This window comes from Miniopterus schreibersii, assembly GCF_964146895.1.
Source record: "Miniopterus schreibersii genome assembly, chromosome: 11".
Taxonomy (NCBI): Eukaryota; Metazoa; Chordata; class Mammalia; order Chiroptera; family Miniopteridae; genus Miniopterus; species Miniopterus schreibersii.
In genome coordinates, this window is record NC_138111.1 from 6039942 (window position 1) to 6063436 (window position 23495).

At 49.8% G+C, this 23495-nt stretch overlaps 1 protein-coding gene and 1 pseudogene across 10 annotated transcripts in view; both read right to left on the reverse strand.

Moving 5' to 3' along the window:
• RALGPS1 (Ral GEF with PH domain and SH3 binding motif 1) overlaps positions 1 to 23495 on the reverse strand; it is a 247996-nt gene that overhangs the window by 39784 nt on the left and 184717 nt on the right. The gene's annotated exons all lie outside the window — the stretch shown is intronic.
• On the reverse strand, positions 16591 to 18935 carry LOC308563641 (small ribosomal subunit protein uS7 pseudogene; annotated as a pseudogene). The gene has a single exon. The product of its transcript is annotated as a small ribosomal subunit protein uS7 pseudogene (transcript).

Here is a 23495-nt window from a genome sequence, read left to right on the forward strand (position 1 = left end):
GATTAACCAAGGGCAAGAGAAGAAATAATGAAAGCAACAGTCCTTGGTAAATAAAAGCTAAAGCTAAACAGAGAATTCTTCTAAGGTGCTTAATAAGAAAATAACATGCAATATAAAAACATAGCTATGACAGGCCAGTGTTGGGCCTCAGCATGGCCTCATGGCCTCACCCCGGGGGGATTCGGAAAAGCCACCTGGCCAGGGATGGGAGGACTGGCTATGTAGCGTGATGCCCTACACAGCTCTCAGCTGGCTAGCTTGCCACAGGGCTGTGCTTCAGACTCTCTGGGGATGTGTACAGACAATGGGTGACATGTCCTTCCAGCAGCCCTCCAGGAGTACTGCCATGATCCCCATAATACTGGTGGGGCTGAGCAGCAGTAGTTATGTAAAGCAGAATTCAAGGCAGAAAACATGGAACAAGGCAAGAGTGATTGGTGCTAATGAAAAGCACAGTTGATTGAGAAGAGCAAATTGATTGATTACAAATTTCTATGTACAAAGCAATATTAGATCAAAATATACAAAGCAAAAAAATTGCCAGAAATAAACAATGAAGTCAATAAAGACATAACGATACAGGGCACCTTTGGCATGTCTCTTCCAGAACTTGTGTGTGTGCACAAAAATATACACATATATACATATACAGATATATGTACATATACACATATACAGGTATATGTACATATGCTTGCATATATGAATATAGTATTTGAGTAACAAAATTAACAAGCTTGATGTTACATAAATGAAAATATAATTATTGTCAAATACCCATGGAATGCTTACAAAAATTGATTATATATTAGACTGTAAAAAAAAGTTTAATAAGCTTCAAAAAGTAAACATGGTATTATCCATATTCTTTGACCTTATATTACATGTAGGATTTAACAATAAATACAGAAAAAAGTCTAACCATTTAGAAAACACACACATGCACACATATACACACTCACAAGAAAAAACAAGAATCTAAAATAAAAAGTCTATTTACAGATAATGACCATAAGAACACTATGCCAAAATTTATGGGATCAGGCCAAATTGGTAGTCAGAGGAAAATTTATAACTTTAAGAGCTTATGGTTAAACTATTAAGAATTATTACAAATGTAATTAGCCAGCTACTTAAAATTGTGGACTTTTTTTTTTGCATGGATATATGAGCACCACACTGACTTATACATTCATTGTGTTATTTATTCTTACAACAACCCATTTTATAGGGGAGGAAAAGGAAATGCAGAGGGGATGTGTTACTAGCTCCAGGTCACACAGCTGGTAAATGATGGGAAGGGAATTGAACTCAGGCCTGCCTCCCCAGAGTACACTCCTGCCATCATAATAGACTGCTGCTGCTGGATACCATGAGTCATTCATCTGCTTTTAAAATAGCTACACACTGTTACAGCAAACCGTTAAATCACAGAAACATATGCTGGTATTTCTCATAGGAACCATTTCCACTTCCATTCTTTCTACTGGCATCATGTTTCCAAAATTTTAATAATTAGAAATAATCTCCCTTGTATAGAAGCTCCAAGTGCGGTAGGTTGAAATCCACAGCTGTATTCTTCCGCTTGACCTTGCTTTCCCTCTCTCCTAACAACATAACTCAGTTACCTCCCCAAGGATCCAGCAGTCGCAGTCCTGAAAGTCCCATTACTGCTTCAACCACAACAGAAAGTATCCTCTTGGGCTGAGCAGGAGGCAACGGGATCAGGGGCACGAGGCATCTTTGTTCCAGATGAGAACTTGGTGCAGACTTGAACTAGCTGCCTCTGAGTGGCAGAGTGAACACTCGGCCCAGGAGCAGAGACTCTGAAGAGCAGGACAAGGGAAAGGGAGAGAGAGACCTGATGCTTCCCAGGGATTTACCATAAGATGGAAACCTACCCTCCTGTGATCCTCTCACCAACCCCATGAGGGTTAAAGAGAAAACTAAAGCTTAGAGAAATGAAGAAACCTGCCTGAGGCCTCACAGTGTGTGCAGGATTTGAACCCAGGCCTGTTTGGCTCCAGCACCTACGTTCCCACCCACTCAGTGGCCATCAGAAACACACGGGGAATCATTTTTCTCAACATCAGCAGGGAAGCCTTGCCCTATTCTGCCTTGTGAGAATGGGTGCTGGCCCCTCTGCTTCCTCTCAGGTCCCTGGCTCTGCAAACAGAGGTTAGGAGGAGTTCACCTCTGAAGGGGCCGGCACCCCTTTCCCACTGCCCAGCCCCTGCTTGCACCCTGTTGGCATGGGGAGCTCACTACTTAATAAGAGCATATTCCACTGTTGGAGTGTTCATCACCCACCTCCACAAAATGTGCAGACTCCAACACTGTCTACTTCCCAGGACCAGAGAGTACAGGCCACGGCCAGGACATGCTGAGGACTGTGGGCAACTCCCAAAGGAGGCCTCCTGGCCCCAGTGACCTGGAGAGACCTTGATCCGCTGCAACGCCTGGACAGAAGCTCCATATAAAGTCTTTCACTCCCATAACAAAAACTCCAAAAGCAGCAAATCTTCCACAGTTAATACCGTACAAATCCAGGGAAATCTTTTCAGTATTATTAGCCCAGAACTGGAAGTATTTAAAAGCCTAAACTGTAATGAAGTCATAAAAATAGCCACCTCCCTCTCGCACTGTGCCAGTGCCGTGCTAAGCCGTGTGCACAGCTCGCACTCACAACCGTAATCTATACTCATCTGTGTCACTCTCACATTTAACGTCTGACTCCCCTTCAGACTCAAAGCCCCTCCACGTAGGAAGTGTGTCTGGCTCCACGAGCTCAATCCCGGCGTCTGGAGCAGAGCACACAGGAGCCGCTCGGTAAACATTAGTTGAAAGAAGACCAGAGTGAATGAAGCCAGTTTCTTGAATCCATACAATGACCTCGTGAAGGCCCCTTATTCCCACCCTCATTTTGTAGCTGAAGACTCACTCGGAGTTGGGTGATGATAATAAAACAGTGCTCACTATGCGCCAGGTCCTAAGCTAAGAGCTTTGCCCAGGTTATTTACTCCTAACACCACCACTGTTGTCAGGGAGGTTTTATCTTTATTCACAGAGGGGAAGCTGAAGCTGAGGGAGTCGCTTCCCTTATCTGGGGCCACAGCTGGGAAGTGACTGAGGCAGGATTCGAACACAGGTCTGCCCGGGCTGCCATATTGTTGGTCTTCTCCTTTACCCCGGCAGGAACTCCGGTGCCTGGCAGCTGGCGAGGCAAGCTGGACGCAAGGTTTCCAGGCTATGGCTCTCCTGCCTGCTTTCTCCTCCGGAGTCAACACTCTCCCGCTGCCTCCCTGGCACCCCTCATGGTGTATCTGTCCAGGTCCCATTGTCAGTGGGCCACCCAGGCCTGGGGGCCCTGCCAACTCTGCCACATGTGTGAGTGGGAGGGTGTGGGGCTGGGAACCAGGAGATTTGAAACCCTGGGTCTGCCACTCTGGGTGGCCTCAGGCAGGCCTTTCTACCTCCCAGGGCCTCAGTTTCCCTGACTGGGACTGGGAGTAATGACGGTGGTCTCAAGGAGTCTGCTGGCCCAGGGCCTGGACCACTGAGATGCCCAAGAACCTAAGCTAAGCTAACCTCGAGCCTGTCTCCATGGCAAGGCCCCATGGGAGGGATGCCCTGGCTGGGTTTCCCATAACCAAGGATGGCGCCCAGATGCCGACCACGTGGTGGCCACCCACCTCAGGCCAGTGCTGGGAGCTTCCATCTGGGTTGGGACAGCACAGCTGGGCCGTTTCAGCTCCTCTCCTATTTATACAGAGTTACTGCCACAGATGACACCGTGTTATTGGCCTTGTTAAGATGGACAGTAATTGGACCAGCCTCTGGCCCTGGCTGCCATGGGGCTGAGCGGTGCCAGGGACTGGGGCTAGACTGGGAGGTGCAGATGCGTTGGAGGAAACAACCGTAATAGTAACAGCCACTCTCTGTGACAGGACAGGCTGCCTTGCTTATATTACAGCATCTAGGTACTCTCATTTCCCATTTTACAGGTCAGGGAACAAGAGTCTCGAGGGGAAAAGTGACTTGTCCAAGATCACACAGCTTGCAAACAGGGGATTTGAATTCAGCCTGTGTGACTCCAAAGATTTGGGACAGAGAGCAATGCTGAGTGCTAGGGGCTGGGAGGCATTGGCTGGCACAGAAACGAGGGTCCCAGGCACAGAGTTAGGGGTTTGAGGACCGCTGCTTTGGCCTGCTTTCCCCAATGAAGCTGCTGGCAGCCAGCTTCTGCCCCATGGATTGCTCGCCTGCAGACAGGACCTCCTCTGAGATGGACAGCTATCCACATATGCTTCTGCTCTGCTCCCTCCTTCCACGCCCCACACAGGCCTAGTCACTGCTGTGGCTGCAACAGCAGTGCCAACCAGGCTGCCCTGGTGGGGCAGATAGCCGTGAGTAGCCCTCAGCTCGCTCTGCTGCAGATGCCCTCTACAGCTGGGCTGGTCCCAGCCCCAGGGGCATGTGGCCAAACCCTCTTCCTGACAGTGATCCAGGCCCCCCACCAGGGTCTGTCCACAGACGCTCTGACCCCAAGGCGAGGGCGTGCCAGGCTGACAAAGGAGGTGCTCTCCTGAACAGACACCTTCTCTTAGGCCGAGGGACACCGTGCTCCATGGAGCCAGCTCACTAGGAGCTGGGCGCTCTCAGCCGCCAGAGCCAGGGCCCATGGCTGGCACGGGGCCTCGCCACAGGCCCAGAACTCACTGCTCTCTTGTTTCTCCCATCGCCACCCGTCTCTCTTCCATCCCAACCCTGGTTTTGGTTTTTCTCACACAGCTATCTATTTAATAAGGAATATTCTGCTGTGTTGAGGGGAAAAAAACCCTTCACAGCATAAAAACATGCCACATTTCCATCTTATGCTTTCCATTCTCTCTCTCTGGCTCTTTCTTTTAAAGTTTGAGATAAAAGGCTTTTTTCCATGTTCTCCTGCTCTCCCTTGAAAAGATCACTTTCAAACTTCAGAAGTGAGGAGTGCTGGCACCCAGAACTATACTTGTGTGGTTTGAGCACATAAACTGTCCTGATAAAATCCAAATAAAATAACAGAGAAGCAGCTCATTAGGGCTTTTTTTTTTTTTTTTTTTAAAGAGAGCACAAAACAATTCCATCTACTGCAGGAGGAGGTCTCAGCGGGCGGCTTAGGCTCCCTGTCAAGATGCAGAAGACTGTATTAATTAGTGCCCACTAATTAATATCAATCATGCAAAGCACGGACTGCAGAAAAAAGTCCTTACTTAAGCAATATTCCTTATATGAAATGTGCTGCCAGCTCACTGACACCAAGACACGTGTTTCCCAGGTCTACAGGAAGGGGGCAGGCCCAGGAGTCACATGTCAGGTGGTCAGAGGCCATGTTTCTTGGATAAGCATGTGGCCTCACTTATTTCATGGTGTGGAGGCTCATGAATCACAAAGCCACGTGGGCAAAGCCCCGCAGCCTGCAGCCTGCCCAGAATCCAGGGTCAGGGGAGTCAAATCTCATCCTGGTTGCCCAGGGTAAAATGAGGACACAATCACAGCCCCCCTCATGCCATGGGGACTAACTGGTCATCTACAGGTGCAACGGGGTAACCTGTTCACCCCGTTTGCGAACGTACTCCCTAGAGAGCTACGGGGTTGTGTAGCATGTGCTGGATTCTGATCCACAGCAGGAAGGGGCATGAGGAGATGGCATTAGTCTGGTCACTATTACCTGGCCTGGTTTGTGCTGGACACTGTCCAGGCCAAATCACAAGGACTATCTCATTTAATCCTTCAACAACTCTACTGACAGCAGAGAAGAAACCAGACTTTTGTCTGCTTACCATCCACTCCCAATTCTTTTGGAAACAGCCCTCACTTTTCCTTTGGGGGAAATCGTACCTCCCACACTCATAATCCATGTGGTTTTGGGAGTTCTAGAGTAATTCCACTTCCTCCCCTGCCCCAGAGGTAGAAACGAATTTTTTAAATGAACCATTTGGGAAGGAAAAAACACACTCCAAATAATTCAGAGGTGAAAGAAGAAATTAAAGTGAAAATAACAAACTATAGTATATACATATAGGATGCAGTCAAATCACATAACTGCTAAGAGAAAACTCCACAGCCTCAAAAGCTTATATTAGTAATTAAGAAAGATAAAAAAGAAATGAAGTTAGTATTCACTGTAGAGAACTATAAGAGCAAAGCACGGCAAAGGAGAGAAAAAAAACAGACTGAAATATAAAAGCAGAGATAATAAATTTCAAAAATAAGTCTTACAGCGTGATAAATAAAACTGAAAGTTGGTTCTCTGAAAGGTCAACAAAGTAGACAATTCCTCTGGTGTGTGTGATGGAGGAAAATGAAAGAAAACAGATGTTCAAAGCTAGGGATGAGAGGGGATACGCTCCCAAACACGGAGGCGGGGCGGAAACGGTGGTATGTGTAATTTCATGCCAACACATCTGAAAATATAGCTGAAATGGGTGCTTACTAGGGATATCTATCTTCCCAAAATTGTCTTAAGAAGAGGCAAAAATCTTCAAGTTACCAATAAAAAGAAAAATATTAACAATATTGAAAAAGACACTATAATAGAAAAGTACAATATCCAAATGGTTTTATGGAACCCAGTGTTTTAAAATAATATTAGCAAGTTGAATTAGCAGTGTGTTAAAGATTAATAAAGCAAACAGGTCTATTATAGGGATGTGACGACACTTCAGCAAATAATCGTGAGAGATGCTACAAAGTCACTGATAACTTTAGTATCCATTCCTGATAAAGAACTGAGCCAGGAACAGGCTTTCTTAATGTGATAAAGGATGCATGTCAGAAAAATTAAAACAATGTCCTTATTATGAAACCCAACTACTCAGAAGAAGTCAAGAATACCTACATTCTGCTAACATTTAACACTATTCTGGACACATGAGCCAATGAGATAAGACAAGACAAAGAAATGTGACATAAGCATTAAAGATACACATAATATTACTATTATTTTCAAGTGATAGAATTGGTTATCATATCGGTTATATAATTAAATAATCTAGGATAGTCAACTGGAAAACAATTAGTACTAAATAACAGAGTTAAGCTCAAAGTAAATATATAGGGTGTCCCCAAAAATGTACACACACACTTTGAATAATTATAAGGGCAGTGTTTATTAAAATACATTTCATTTTCAAAACTGGGCTGTCAGCTGTTAAAGTGTGTATACATTTTTTTGGAATACCCTGTATGGAAATCAATAGCATTCTTATAAACCAGCAACTATCAGCTAGAAAATGAAAATGATGCAGCTATTAAAAGGCTAAAATACATTTCTAAGAACATGAAAAGATATCCATGATGTGTTTTTAAGAAAAAAAAAAAAATCAGGTATGATTTTAGATTGGGGGGGGGGGGGAGGATATATTGCCCAATCTGCTAATGGTAACCATATTTAGGGATAGAATTTTAGGGTTATTTTCTGCTTTATACAGTCTTACATTTTTTTCAGCCTTAGCTACGGATATATATTGGTTTTAGAAATATAAAGAGCAAGATCTTCCTTCCCTGTCTCCCCCCCTTCCTTTCCTTCCTTCTTACTATTGAGGAAGCAAACACTTTGGGGGCAGGGAAAAGGGAGGCAATATTTTATGCAAATCATTTCCCAAACATTCTTAGTTCCTATTTAAGACCTGGTCTTCAGGTTTGGATTTAAAGACCACCAACTTCTACCAAATGCCTCAGAGTCTACAGGCCGCTGTTAACACTCTGTTACCGCCTGACTCCTCGCCTTGCCGTAGTTTTCCACTTCCAATCCACCCGGCACCAAGGGTTCTAAAACCCCGTCAGACTGCCCTTCCCCAACTTAAAACTGCCCAACGGCTTTCCGCCCCAGTGGGCCAGGGTCCCCGGCCTTCGGGGTTCTGCCCCCGCTGGCATCTCTGGCCTCTTCTCCCGTTTTCACATGACACTCCGGCAGCGCGGGCCCCTGCAGCTCCCCAGACGAACATCCCCGCCCCCTTTCGCGGCTCTGAGCTGGGCAGAGGCATCTCCTCCCCTCGCCCACTGCACCCCCTTATCCTCTGGCTGTTAGCTGGTTCCTCCTGGGCACTTGGAGCAGGGTGCCCTTTCCTCGATGGCAGCGTTTATCACATACTCCTCGAGGGCAAGGGCCGGCCTTCCCCACCTCTGCGTTCTCAAGGGCGCGGGACGGAGCCTAGCACACAGGAGGGGCTCAGAACATGAATGTCGGGGGGACGCTGGACAGGGTGTGGGATCTTCACTTGCACACATGTGACTCTTCAATCGGGCCTCTGAAATTCCACTGTTTAGTGGAAGGGAGTGCCTGCAGCTGCCAGGCACCTCACTCCTCCGCCCCATAGGGTCAGCCCTGTGTTCTGCTATCTCCAAGCTAAATACCCACATTTCTCCGAGCGCTATAAAGGGCTCCCAGAGTAGCTGACGTCACCAAAAGGAAATGCAAGATGATTCCCCCAGTGAAAGCTTCGGAAACCTGCCTCATATTGGGTAGAATCGAGGCTGCCCACGTGCCAAGGAAAACACTCCGAGCTTGTCTTTCCAAGCCTGGCTCACAGATTCGCTACTGTGCACAGAAAGGCTCCCTGGACGTCCAAGGCCACCAGGATCCCGGCCAGAGAGTGAGCTCACGGCCGGCCGGCCGCTTCAATCACCAAAGTATTTTCCACTTCCACTAATGCGCTCATGTATCTGTGACCACACTTCACCTAGTCTTTAAGTGTAACAAAAAATAGCAGAAGCAAAGGCAAAACTGTCAGATTTGGTCATTACTCAATGGAAACTGTGTAACAAAACACGACATTCTAAACCCCAATCGCTAAACCCTGCATTCTCTGGAAAACAAGCAACAGATTTTCGGAGAGTTTGCTAGATCCAAACTGATGTTCACTTTCTTAAAGCAAATTCTGTTTTGATTTTGCTGAAATGAAATACTGAAAGGGTCCTTGGGCCCCTTTGGAGGAAGAAGCCATCTGACTACTAACTAATGTGCGGTTTTCAGGTCAGGTGTTTTGATCCCTTCCTGCCTTGCTCAGTAGAGATGACAGATTCCCTGCAGGACTGTCCTAGAAACCCCTCTTTCAGGGACCAGGGGCTCCTCCTGCTCCACAGTGGGGGCCATATCTGCCGGCTCTGCTCTTCTCCAGGGCACACTGTATACAGCAGGCTCAGGGCCAGCCCACCCTTTTCCAGCCCTACTCCATGATCTGGGGGGGCTGGCAGGGCCACTCCCACCCAACCTGGGAACCGTCCTCACCAGGGCAGGAGAGCACTCAGCCCCACCAGCAGGGGGCGCTCGCTGGTCTGGGCCTTGCCTGTGGGTGGGACTGAGGAGAGGAAAGGAGAGCCGGGCCACTGCCTGGGGTCATGCCTCGGGCTGCAAGGCCCACTCATACCTACTCTTGTCCTGCCTTCCCCCTGCCCACTAGGCTCAGCTCTCTTGGGAAATGATTCAGGAAACTGGACCCCTGGGCTCCTGGCCACCTCCCCGAGACGAAGCCTTCCACTCTGGCCGCTTCTCCAGCACCAGTTACTCAGCCCCGGCCCCCCCCCCTCACAGCTCAGGGCCGTTCCAGGGGGCTTTGGGGCCAGCACATCCCTCATTAGGAAACTGCCCGCTAATCGATCATGGGATGCTTTTCAGGGAAGAGAGAGGTCAAAGTGGCAGAGAAACATGTCTGCTGCCCGATGAGAAGTGGCAGGGAGCACAAAGGAAGGCGGCAGGTCACTGTGGGGGCGAGGGAGCCGAAAGGACACAGGGTGAAGTGTTTAGGGACCAGCCCACTCACGACATCCACCATCCCTGTGAAAGGACATCAGTGCTACAAGCAGTCACTGAGCGCCTCCCATGCTCCAGACGCAGGGGGACAGAGGAGAACCTGACCCCACAGGGTGTCCAGGCTAGCAGAGGCCTTCAAAGGAGGCCTGAATGACACAAGTAATTAAGGGCACAAAACTGCTAAAAAATAATACTCTAGTACATACTTCTTTTGGAGAATTACCCTTAGATGCCAATGAGAGACCCCAGAGGAACCAGCGGCATGAGAGTCAGGAAGGGGCTGGTCACGTCTTCAGCACTCGTGGGGTTCATTAGCATGCTCCCCCCGCCTCAGCTCCTCACCTCCAGACACAGTAAGCAACCCGCCTGAGGTCACTCAGCACAGCACGGACATGCAGAGGCAGAATCTGAGCTCAGGCCATTTGGCTTTAGGGCCACACTCTTATCTACGATGTCATATATGATACTTAGGCCTCAACATATAAGTAAGAGGAACAATAGTAAAAGTTGAGACTTCTGTGTTCAGATCTGGACACTGTGCCGTATTTGTCCAGTGTGACCCTGGGGAGGAAGGAAGTGGAGACAGTGCCCGGAACGTCCTCACAGGCCGAGGTGAAGACGGAGGGAGATAACCCACGTGAAAGGGACTAGCATAGTGTCTGGATAAAGTGGGCACTTGATGAAGCTACTTGAGAAAAGACATGAGGGGGGGTCCATGTCTGTCTCTGGAAACCTTCCAGAACAGACTACACAGCCCCTCATAAAGCCTCCCCTGACTTATCAGCAACATTTTTGTAGCTAGGGGGGAGAAAAAAAAAAAGATGAAACACACCTCACCAGCTAAGACTGATAGACAGCCTTGTTGCTAGAATCCAGGAGGAAATGGAATATACTACAGACAGAAGTACCGGATAGAAAATGAGCAAGTTGAGACCGTGTCTTTTGAAATGAAGACAATGTGTCCCTCCCGGGGCCTGTCCCCAGACTCAGGGACCCAGAGCTACCCAAACTGGAAACCTTGGGTCAATGACCAGTACACTGGAAAGTAAAAATACGCAGAAGAATTAAAAAAACGAACATCAGAGGCAGCGGTGGGTGAAACAGGTACCTTGGAAACTCACATCGATATGAGGGTCATCTTGGTAGGGTCTCCCCGGATGCCCAGGAAAACGGCAAGGGAAGAAAGCATATAAGGGGACAGGGGGCCTGAGAACAGTGAGCTGACCCAGGGAAAGCCATCTTCCCAAGGACTGTGTACCAGGTCCCAGGAAAGAGATCCATCCTTAGTCACATCCTGGATAAGTGTTTGAATTAAAAAAAAATCTTGCAAAGATCCAGGCAAAAAACAAAGAGCAAAATATCCCACAAAACTCAGAAGTGACCGTACCCCTCCCAGTGAGTTGTAGGAGCCCCTCTGTCTCTGCTATAACTGACCCTGACTCTCCACCAGTGATTTTGGCAACCTCTGGCCTGCCCCACAGCTTCCCTGCGGGAGGAGGAGCCTCTCAGAGGCAGGAAGGACGATTTACTCATGAAATGTCAGTGGACATCCGGTCATTTGTCAGTTGCTTTGAGTTTTGAAGAAGAAATATATTGTCCCCTAGTAATTATGGTACTTAAGTATAAAAACCCAAAGAGACTTGATATATGATTTTGGATGCCATAAAATTTGGTCAATGCACATTTTTTTCCATATAAATTTATGGGGTTGCTTCACCATCGCAGACCAAGGCCTGCAGAAGACGCCAACTTCGGGGCGCGCTATGAACGGATGACATGCGCTCTAGCCGCACGCCCTCATCAGCGGCCTGTGAAGCCAGATCCCGGCCTGCGGACGCCGCCCCAACGGCTGGGCCGGAAAGCAAGCACTCAGGCGGCTTTTATGGCTGTTTGAGATCTGGGTGATGTCGGTGAGCTCTGAGGAGGGACACCTTTCTGCGGGCCCAGGGGGAAGGCCACCGGCTAACTGGCTGTGACAGCACAGGGAGAGGCATTTGTCAAGTCCAGTGTGGGGTGCGGGTGCTTCCTGGTCATTGAGCACCCAGAGAGCAGGAGCCTGTGCTCAGCTGGGGGGGGCACCGAGTGGAGCTGACAAGAGTGTGGGTGGGATGGGCGGGGGAGAGGTAGCCTAGGGACCCCAGTAAGAAGGCCCATTTAGGAGTTGAAAAGGCTCATCTCAGCTAAAGTGGAAAGTCTGCCTCAGGGCACTGGTGGAGGAATGATTTGTGAATGTCCAACTTCCCAGCTGCAGTGGGCACCCTCTGGGCAAAGGCCTGCTCCTCTCCCTCAGTCAGGGTTTCCTGACAGTGGTCTGGCCTGAATCTTACTCTCAGCAAGACCCCCTGGTGACCCAGAACCCATACATGGGGATGGAGGGGTGAGGGAGGGGCTCAAATGAGGCTCTGGGACAAGAGAGCTGCCTCCAGCACCCGGGAGAGCACGAGTCTCCGGGAAGCAAATGCTGGTAATAGAGACCACGGTCTCTATTAAGCTCCTACTACGTGCCAGGCTCTGGGCCACTAAGAGCTGCACCTGCACAATCGCATGAAGTCCTCATTTTGCAGAAGAGGAAAGTGAGGCTCAGAGAGGCAAATTCTTTGTCCAAGAGCACAGAGAGTGAGAGGCAGAGCCGAGACTGCACCCGGGGTCTCACTCTTGAGTCGGCTCTGACCAGTGGTGTGGCCCTGCCTTGCACTTGCCCATCCCTGCAGGACAGCACATTGAGTGTGCGAAGCCGGAGGACCTGGGGTGGAAACACTACCATTTGTGGGGTGGCCCTGAGCCAGATCATGTGCTCTGGGACCTTAGACCCATCTCCTCAGCTCATCTACCAACAGGGCCTGAAGGAAAGTACCATTATTCCATCACTGAGGTGGGGAAACTGAGACTCAGAAAGGCCAGGTGACTTTCCAAAGATCTCCTGGCCAGTAGTTTGAGAAGCCAAGATTTGAATCCAGGTCTGGGTGGCCCCAAACCATGCTCTTTCAACCTGCCAGCCAGGGCTGGCTGGGTGAGCTATAGGGACCACCTTTCAGTCATAAATCTCTCTGTTTTACTTCATGCCAGGAGCTGAGTCCTGTGGGCCCTGCCCTTTGAGATCCTTAGTCCAGGCTTGGAGGGCTGAGTCATAAACCTGCCCTCAGAGGGGGCAGATGTCCTTCTGGGGAGCCGAAACACCTCCCGGCCAGACAGGACTTAGTTCCAAGTGGATTACCAAGAGCTCAGGAAGAAAAGTCTGATTTAACCCCACAAAACTTCACTCCACCTGGCTCATGGGCCCCAGCTAGGTTACATCCCCGGGCTAAGGCCTCCAGAGCCAAGTGCTTCCTTCAGTAAGAGGTGCCCCCTCTCGTATCAGCACTGCCCCAGCCACGAACCTCAGGACACAGCCCCCTGAGATGTCTCGGCTTTAACAATAAGACACCAGTGTCGACCACGTGGACGGGCTGGGCTTGGAAGCGGGAGGACTGCTGTCTTCTGGAGCAGCAGCTGCTCCAGGCTTAAGCCCTCTGGAAGCCAGCCTGGGAAGCCGGTCCCATTGGTGCCATTTAGGGTGGGGGGTTGTTTTGGAGCCAGGTGGTCTGTGGGGAGGGCTGACTCTGCCACCAACTTGCTCTCAGTGGCCTGGGCACAGTTCCTCAGCCCCTCTGAACCTCAGAGTTGGCATGGAAGCAATGGGGCAGAGGGCCCAGGGCTCTAGCCTCAATCAGAGGTGATACCAGGAGGGGCCAGGAGGACAGGGCGAGGCAGAGCAGAGGGTCTAGCCTTCAAGCTTCCTTCAGACATTCTCTAACTGGGAGTGCTGTCCCTACTCGGAGACCTCTGCCTGGGTAATTACGGGATGCCTAGAAAGAGGGGGTTGTTTTGATGGAGACTCTTTCATCTCTGACTTAAATTATACATCATGCGCTAATGTTCTAACTCCGATGTCTTCTAGAATTCAAATGAGACATAAACATACTCCCAGCAGCACAGAGCCTGCATTCATTACTGGGACCACCTTGAACAAATAAGAGGTGTCACCAAATCTATTTATACTTTAAACATCTTTCCACTGTCTTTCCTCTAAAATCTATTGAGGTAGTTCCCACATAAACAAGGAAGAATGCCCAGCCCCAACAATCATTCATTCATTTGGGCTTCATGTCTAGGGGTTGAGAGCAATGAAGTCACGCGTGGGGAATGAATGGAGAAAGAGGCTAGGGGCCCTGAGCGGAGAAACGGAGTGGAGGGAGAAATGTTAATTAATAAATAAAAGCTGCCATTGGAAATCCATTACATCATTAAATTTAAAACAAGACCAATGCTGAAAGCTAGCAGGGCTGTGGTGAAAGGGGGAACCCATATGGTGCTGGCAGCAGGGTGAGCTGGTACAGCCTTTTTGGAAAGCATTAGGGATTCCAAAGCCAGAAAACTACTGGTATCCTTTGACTCAGTAATCCCACTCCTAGGAACTTATTTTGAGGAAATAATTTTAAAAGAAGGAAAAACATTGTACACACAAAGATATTCATTGTGGGGAAATCTACAGTGGTGAAAAAACAAAACAACAAAAACTGGAAACATTCTAATGTAAAACAACAAGAAAATAGCTAAGGAAATGAAACTATGTGGCAAAAATATGGAAAAAAAGGTATGAAAACATTAAGTGCTAGACTGGTGGGACTTTAAGTGCTTAAAAAATTTACAGCAGTGTTGCCCAGCTTTCTGTGCATTTTCTAAAAGAACGCATTAATCTTTAAGTAAGATTAAAGCCTTATTCTAACCATTGATATTAACTATCAGATTTAAGTCACCAAAGTAGGAACAAATATGTTTTTACATAATGTCATATATTATGTAAATATACGCATGTTATGTAAATATACACACATATTCTACACAAATATGTATTTACACATATATATGTAAATACAGTCAACAAGCCCCAAAAGAAGAGTGGTTTCCTCCTAAAATACCAGGAAACCTCAGTTTCCTCAGCTCCCTCCTCTTCCCGGCTATTTAATTGGTTACCCACGTTGAGGGGCACGTGAAATTCAGGTGAGCCCACAGTGACTCAGGCATCTGACTTACAGCCAAGAAAATGGAGCTAGCAGCCCTCCCTGGAGGGAGATTGGGCTTTGCTGACCTTGCCTGACCTGCCAGGCCAGCTCCCTGGTGCGCCTCTACCAGCTCCTACTTCCCTCCAGACACGTGCACCCACCCCATGGCCTCCAGAACTTGTCCCATCAGCCTTCACCCACAGAATTAGGTTGGACCACTCAGCCTGGCATCCCAGGCCCTCCACGGTGTGGCCTGTCTTATATACCATTTGCAGTGCAGGGGGCCACACACTCGTCCATCGGACACTTTCTACTCCGGGAGTAGACCAGGACTTCTTTTAACCTACACATGGGCAGGTCTGTAATGAAGGACTCACTGGCCCTGAGCCCCTCTTGGATGGGTCCCCTGTTCTCTGTGAGGCTGACACAGCCCTGGACATTTGTTGCCGCTGGGCAGACACCACAGCCTTTGCTAATCCAAAACCTGGCCTGCCACCTCGACTTACTTCCCAGCATGTGGCGAGAAGGCAGGAGGCCTGTCCTCCCAGAATGTCCCAAATGAAGCAGCTGACGTTTAGAGCGTTGCTCTCATTTTCATCAACAGACCTGTGTGAGGCTGGACTTTCACAAACAGCTGTGAAAGACAGCAAGTCCTGGGACAGGCTGCTGAATACATACTCCAAAATGACACATTCGTATCAAAGATTCACTTACAAATAAGGTAAAAACATGCGATAAAATGTCATGTTGTAATTTTCTATATTCAAGACATTTTAAATAAAGATTGCATTTTTAAAAACTTTAAAAATCTGTGTCAGCAAACGGCTGCAAATTGCCCTTACTTGGGAAAAATGCCCTTTCTCCTGAGACTATGCCCAGCTTACACTGTTGGTGCGAAAATGTCCCTTCCTCTAGGAAATAATCATGATGGTTTATATTTTCTTCATTCACCATTAAAAAAAAAAAAGTTGGCAGCCTGCAAGAGTCCCCAAAGTTTCTTTCTGAAGTTCCCCTTGCCCATGAAATCGAGGTCAGGGGCCCACTAGCCTGAGATCACACGAGGTTCCCTGGCAGCGGTCAGACTGTTGGTTGGCACGGGGCATGCCAGAGCTGGCAACCCCCCAGGGTGGCTCCTGAGCGAGGACAGGGAGCCGGCCGGGCGGGAGGCAGCTCTGTGCTGCTGCAGGCGGGAGGATCTCTAAAACTTACAAAATATCTGAAGGCTGAGTAAGTAGGAATTTCAGTTTGGCACAAAAATAGCAAGCTTGAGTGTGGCTCTTCTCTCTTTTTCTGTCAGAGTTTCCGTATTACAGTGGCAATGATCACCTGGATCCCACACATGCCCCCAACTCCCTGCACCTCTCGTTGGCCAGGTGCAGGCCACTGAAGCAGCATCTCTGTATCCACCTTAGATGGCATCTCCCAGCCTCTGCTCAGGCTGCCAAGGCTGCAAGTCCCCAGTGCCCAGCCTGGTGAGGCCCCAGCCCACTCCTTGGTGTCTCCCCTATTCCCTCTGGTGGGTGGTTTTCCCCAGCGGCTGCCCATCACCCCACCCATAGCCATCCCTCTGAACGAATGGCCTCAGCTTCTTGCTCTGTGCCCTCAGCTGTCTCCACTCGCCTTTCCCCAGGGCCACCACCCTCGCCCAGTCCCCTCCGCATGGGCTCCCTGGCTGAGCCCGTGTTCACCTGGGGATCTTTACTGTCTCCCTACCTACACCACCTTTCTTTCTTTTTTTTTTTTTTTTTTAGGTTTAAAAGAACATGTCTTTTCTGATTAAAAAGGGAATTTATGTTCATCCTGGAAAACAGATAAAAGCCTAATAAGATAAATACCCGCCCGCGACCCCACGGCTGTGAAATGAGCACGCTCGGGATTAGGTGTCTGCCAGGCAAACCCTCTGTTCGAGCCGCCTGCGTGCTGCCGGGTGGTTCTGTGGACTGTTCGGTTGGGGCGAGGCCCAAGGGTCTCCTTCTTCAGTGATAGTGGAAAGGGTCCCAACCCAAGGTAGGTGCCGAGCCTGGCCACCCAGACACCTCCGTGAAGGACCCAGGAAGTGGGCAGGGACTGCCGCAGGCCCTTCGTGACCGCACGTAATCAGAGCCATCGTTTTATTCAGGTGCGCAGATGGCTCCAGGGTCTGGCGTGAATAGCCTGGTCCACACATCAGGCCCCGTCAGTCAGCACCCGACTTCTAGGGCACCCCAAAGTCAACTCTAACGGTGGTAAGAAAAGCAAGAAAAGCACAGACTCCCTGGATGGAGAAGAGAGTCTGGCAGTGACAAGAGAGCCCAAGCTTTCCTCCTATAGCCTCAGTGAGGCGATAATGGCAATAATAATAATAGTAACAACACGCATAATACTAGAAAAGCTGACCATGTTGGGAGCTCAGCATGTGTGAAGTCCATGGGCTGTGGTTGTTCATCTCTGTGTTCCCCAAAGTATGACACACACCACTGAGAGGCTCGTGGGTGGCCCAGAGGTGGACGTTTGACTCTATTCTAGCATGTATTAGAAAAACTACAGCACACCTAACCCTCAGTATATCACAGATGTGAACCAAATGGACAGAAAAAGTAAGAAAGCTAGTGAGATGGCTCAAGGCCCGAGTGCGGGAAACACCGTATTGCCTCATAGGATCCTCTCGGCAGCTGTTCCACATTCGTGTGACAGCACGCAGGGAGGTTAGGTGGCACCCTGGGGTGGTGACTGGGGTTAGTGGGGCCCTCCTCCCCCAGTCCCTGCTGAGACAGGCTCTGCTTCTCCCCTTTGCCCTCGCTCTTCTGACCCACCCGCTGCTCACACGTGGCCCAGAGCAGGTTCTCCGAGCTCTGGCCCTCAGTGGGTCACACCACTGGCCATTTGGCACCCATATCCACACAGGTTCTCTATTTTTTTGGGGTGATGCCACCCCCAAAGGGCAAACAGGTTTATTGGGGCTGCAGCCAGGCAATCAATGGTTGAACTTGGCCACACGCTCCAGCTCGCCTTTCTTTTTTTGATTTTTTTGTAAGAGAACATTTATTTGGAAAATCACAGAAGTAGAAGTAATTCACAGAAGAAATGGGCTTAGGAAACAAGTTATAGAGGCAAAGGAAGGGCCCCTGAAGCTTAGAAGTGAGGAAGGTAAAGGTGATGCATCTGAGGGGATGGAGGGCAGGGGAAGGGCTCTAGGTCCTCCTACCTAAGGGTTTTAAGGGAGGAGATTTTAGGGGAGGTCCCAGGGGAAGATCTCAATAGAATATTCAACAGCTTTCCAGGTGCATCCTTTCAGGGTCGTGGTCTCCACTGTTGGTCAGCGCCAGGGCAGGGGGTCGTTAGTCAGTGCAGTGGGTCCTGATGTCAGCCACGGCATCGCTTGTCTGGTTTTGCTGCTTTTCTGGGCCCAGAGCTGAAACCCAACTGAGGCCTAGATGTTATCTCTAGGGAGGAAAGGCCAGGGGTCCAAACCTCATGACCAGTGATAAGTCAGGGGAGGAAAGGCCACCCTGAGGATGAGGTCGCACCCTACGATGGTCCTTTGCAAGGTGCCCGGGGATTTCCGTCCTGGTGACCCTCTTCCTCTTTCTTCTTGGTCACAGAGAAGTTGCAGGAGCCCTTGGCCACAGAGATGAGCTCATCTGCCAGGTACTTGGCGATGGTCTTGATGTTCTGGAAGGCAGCCTCACGGGCACCTGTGCATAGCAGCCAGATGGCCTGATTCACAGGACACAGGGGACACATCCACAACCTGCTGCCTCATGGTTCCGGCTCACCCCATGCGAGTCGAGTCCTCCCGGGGCCACTGCTAATGATGGTATTCACCAGGACCTGCAGGGGTTCTTGCTGGTAAGCAGATGGGAGATCTCGAAGGATGCGCATGGTCACGAGCTCCTGGCTGTTGCTGCGGCCATGCATCATCCCTGAGTTGGTGAGGTACTCCACAATGGGGCACGGTGCCCTGCACTGCAGGGCAGGTACCTGGCACACTGCTCCTTCACTTCGATGTTATCCTGCAAGGAAATGTCATTGATCTGTCCATCATCAGTGCTCCACTTCCCGAAGAGCTTGATGGCAGGGGTCTCTGTTCCTGCAGGGGCAGCCATCTCCCACTTGGTCATCCTGAGACCAGCTGGGGAGTCTGCCACTCTGGGTTGCGCACAGTGGGCTGGGTTCAGGAGCATTTATGCAGCTACTGAGTAGGGTGCCCCTTAATGAGAAGGAGACACCTAGGTGGCGAGGACTGGGTAACGTGGACGGGCAAGTCTGCCATGGCCATGGCAGTCACAACATCCTGGGGCCTCCCTATAGTCAGACTAACTCAGGAATGGCAGGTCTGGACATTTCTCCCAGCCACAAGCCACACCAGCAGCCTCTTGGGGACAGGGGCATGGGGTGGCTCATCAAATCTTGTTTTGCCAGGCCTGTAGCATGTCACCACAGGACTGCGTGACCCACCTTCTGGCCAAACCTTCCTCTGAGACAGGGCAAGCCCAGACAAGGCACCGTTGCCCTGAGGTCTGGAAATGTCTCTCTGGAAAGGATCATCTTCCATCCCTTGTAAGGACAGAGAGCTGTGATGCAGGGGCTAAGCCATGAGAGCAGATTATAGGGAGAGACAGAGCGATCCAGCGGGATACTGTGGGACCCTGTGGGACCCAAACTCGGGATCCTCATCTCTGCCAGGACCAGAACGAGAACATGAAGAATTCAGATCAGGTTTGAGCTAAAACTTCTGGTCAATGAAAGTGCCTATCCACCAGTAATGGTGACCCTAGCGTATTAATGAGAATCCAGTAAGCACCATTAGCTGGCCGCCTAGCGGATGTCAGGCACTGGGCTTGATCGTGAGCTCCATGGAGCCCTCAAGCAGTCTCTAAAGGAGCTACCGTTACTATGCCCACTTTACAGACCTACCACTCCGCAGGTCTGGCTCGCACACTCCCTGCAGAGCCCTCCAGGCCGCCTTGGGCTCCTCTGTAATAATCAGTCTGCAACTAAGGGAGGCTAATCCTTTCTCTATTCTCTGCCCTTAAAACCCTTAGGACGGAGGAACCAGCTGTGTCTTGGTCCCTCCATAGCTGAAGAGCAGCCAGGTATCCCTTCCCTGTGACAAGGGGCACATGTCCCAACCCCCTCTCTCGGCTGGTGTACCACCTGGGCAGCCACAGCTCCTGCCCTGTTGCCAGCCTCTGTCCTCCTCACAAGGAGACACAGCAACATCTGGGGTCATTTCTGGCATCCTGTGAGGGCCACAGAGAACTGGAATGGGAGGGTGGGGCCCACCTCTTTCTGATACCCAAGTCCTTTTAAGTCTTGGTGATTCCACAGAGTCCCACCTTCAGAAATCTTTATAGCAGAAACAAGACACCAGTTTCTATGTTCAAAGTGACCCTCACTTCAGGGGCTAACAGCAATCACCCTCTTCCTCTTCTTCAGAAAGGGAGAGGGGGGCTGGAAAGCATGTGGCCCCCTACTCTCAGCTCCCAGGGTGCTCTCCCATGCTCCACAGAGGGTCTGAGGCTCTGCAGTTCATAACATGCCCTGTTTTTGAAAAGGGCTCCCCCAGAGCCTCCCCACTAGGCCTTGGAAAGGAGAAGCAACTGTCACAGCTCAAAAAGACACTTGTTTCAGGTCCAGGACCCTCCTCTTCCTCATAGTGCCCATCCTGGATTTCCAGGAGTGGGTGTGGGAAGTTGCTGAGCACTGGGGGTGGGGGCAGGAAAGTCATATATATTATGTAGTTACTCTCAGCTGTTCAGAAGCTCTGGTTTGTTAACAATAAGGCGGTAAAGGCATTTACTTTTTACTTAATATATGCAGCAGTTCAACAACAAAGAAACAAAGAGCTGAGTCAGTTCTGGGGCCAGCCCTTGCTCTGAGGGAGCCTGGACAGGACTTCTGACCCTTCAATGGCTCAGCTTCCTCACCTGCACGGTGGACATCAGAGTCACCGCACCCGCAACAAGAAGCTGTGGGCTTTCGCGTCGTACCCGGCACACAGTAACCATAAACCTCACAGTACGCTTCGGTGGCCATTATTATTTATAGGTGTAGGGAAGGGTCACGGGCCACCGGCCCGGTGTCCTCATGGCGGCTCCAGCTCTGCCAGAGGAGCCTGGTGGGGTGCCAGGCACGTGCAGGCCTGTAGCACACATTTTGTTGAATGAGCGGTGTTCTCTTAATTCCAGGAGACTATTAATCTGCAACTTATTAATGAGGTGTTCTGAACACAGATTTAAGCTGCATTTGGTCCAGCAACCAAAAGAGACTGTGAGTCTTAAAAAAAAACAAGGAGGAGAGACCCCTCTGTGTGTGGAGGGTGGGCGGCCCTCCCGGCCCGGCCGGGCAGGAGCCGGCAGCTGTCTCCCGGGCCGCCGGCGCGGGATGGCGGCCGTGAATACTTTCTTTCTTGAGTGAAGCTCCTCTCTGTGTGCGCTGAATCACAGCATTCACGGGGGGAGTGGGGACAAGAGCATTTACTAAGTGGATACCAGGCATCAGCTGGGGCGGGGGTGGGAGCCCTGGCTGGGCCAGGCTCTAGCAGGAAAGGAACGTGAAACTGGCTCCTCCAGCGGCGTCTCTCGGACCCCGCGGTGGGTGCTGGGGGGTTGCCCAGAGAACACTCAGACCACAGACCTCGGCAGGGGGGTGGAGAGTGGGGGATGAAGAGACCAGGCCCGAAATAGGCTGTGTCTGGGGCGTCAGCTGGGATTTGCCCCTTCCAGCAAGACAGGGCTCAAGCATTCTGTTTACCAAATACTCTGCACATAGAAACCAGGAAGGTCTGGGTTCCACGTTAAAGGAGATGGGGAGGGTCTCTCCAGGGTGACTTTCAAGGTGTGGGAAGGTTCTCTGCCTGGTGATTTCACCCTGGCCTCGTGCCTAGGAAGCGCACTCCTTCGGTCTTGCCAGAAGCCCTCCTTTATCTGCCCAGCAGCCTCCTTGGGCCCTGGGAAAGAAAAGCAAGGTCATCAACTGCTCCCTGCTCCTGGGATGAGTATTTCAGCAGGTATCTGTAAGGAACCGGGATCCTCCTGCACTGACTGTAAGGCTGCCTTCTGTCCCTCATCTCCTGTTTGGGACAAAGGTCTTGTCTGACACAGACAATGTTCCGGAATCAACAATTTTAAAAACATTTATATAGAATGGGGATGATTCAAAACAGCTTTGGAAATTTCCTGTAAATTTTTTATTATGAAGATACAAAGAAAACCAGCGAACTAAAATGAAAGCTCTCCTGTCTCCACTCCCCAGCCTCCCCTCCTGGGGATGGGCCCCAGCGTCAGCCGCAGCATGAGAGAGCAGGGACAGGACCAAATGAACATTCCTTCAAATGCCGTTATGATGACAAAATGAAAACCAGGCAACTAAAAGTCTCAGCAAATTGGCTTTGAGCAAATTGACCTGCAGCCCAAACTCTGGTGCTCAGATGGGACTTAATAAGTATTTGTTGACTGAATAGCAAATGTGTCTGACTGTTAGGTGATATCCAGACTCGAGGAGAAGCGCTGCCCTGCCTCTGTCCCTGGCAGTGGACTGAGAAGTCAGGAATGAAGTAGATCATACACAAGCTAAAAACAGGCTCTCGAAGCTGCTTTGGAACTGAGCATGCGCCTTGTGCTGACATTTGTTTGGCAAACATGTAACAGACAGTATCTTCAAAGGGCTTTCCACGGGGCCTGGACATCCTCTGTGACACTGGGCAGTACAGGATAACCGGTAGCACTGCCTTAGAATCCTCCCATAAATGCAAATGTCCTAACTTCTCACCAGGGCCAGGGAACACGTGGTTCCCTGCCAGGCAGGGGGAAGCAAGTCACAGGATCTGACCACAATGCCTCCAGGAGCGGAGAAGACCAGCTGGCTCACTCTGAGCTTAGAGGCAGCTGTTTTACTCAATCTGGACGGATGGAGGATTTTGGCAGTTTCACAGGCTTCCTGATGCTCGGACCCTCCCCTAGACCTTTCCAATACCAGCTGACCAGGAGAGGGGGGACTTGCCTTTTTGGCGCTTAGCTATGGGTCAACTTCACTGGAACTTTGATCGCTAAAACTGCCAAACTTCCTCAAATCTGAGAAGTCATCAACTGAAAAGTGCCTCACGTTCTAGTAAAAAACACAGAGTACTGCCAATTAAACCCTGACATGCTATTAACTTTAAGATGCATCCTGATTTCAGAGATCTTAAAACAAGAAAAAGTGTGTTAGAATTGAAGACATGCAATTTGTTTTCAGGACAACTATGTATGTTCCTGCTAGTTTTGAGACAGGTCTTAACCCTAGTCCCATTACTTCCTAGCTGTGTGGCTTGGTACAAGGGACTTCACTTTGCTAAGGCCCTGTCTTCTTGACAGATTAATACTTCCCTCATAAATTTTAAGAAGAGGAAAAAAAGATACCCATAAAATGTTGAGCTTGATGTCGAGTACATCACATATAGCAACATAAGGGGCTCTAACAAGGCTGTGGGGACAACACATTTTGTCATCTTCTGGTGCCCAGGTGGATACCCTGAGCTGAAACAATCTATGGATTATTAGGACTGATATTTCCCAACAGACTATGACCAAGAGCAGGGAGAAAAGATATATGAATCAAGAATTACCAACCAGCTGGCTGGGTTTACGGTAGGGCAATGACAGCAGTGAGTGCAGGAGGTTTGGGTGAGAAGACACATT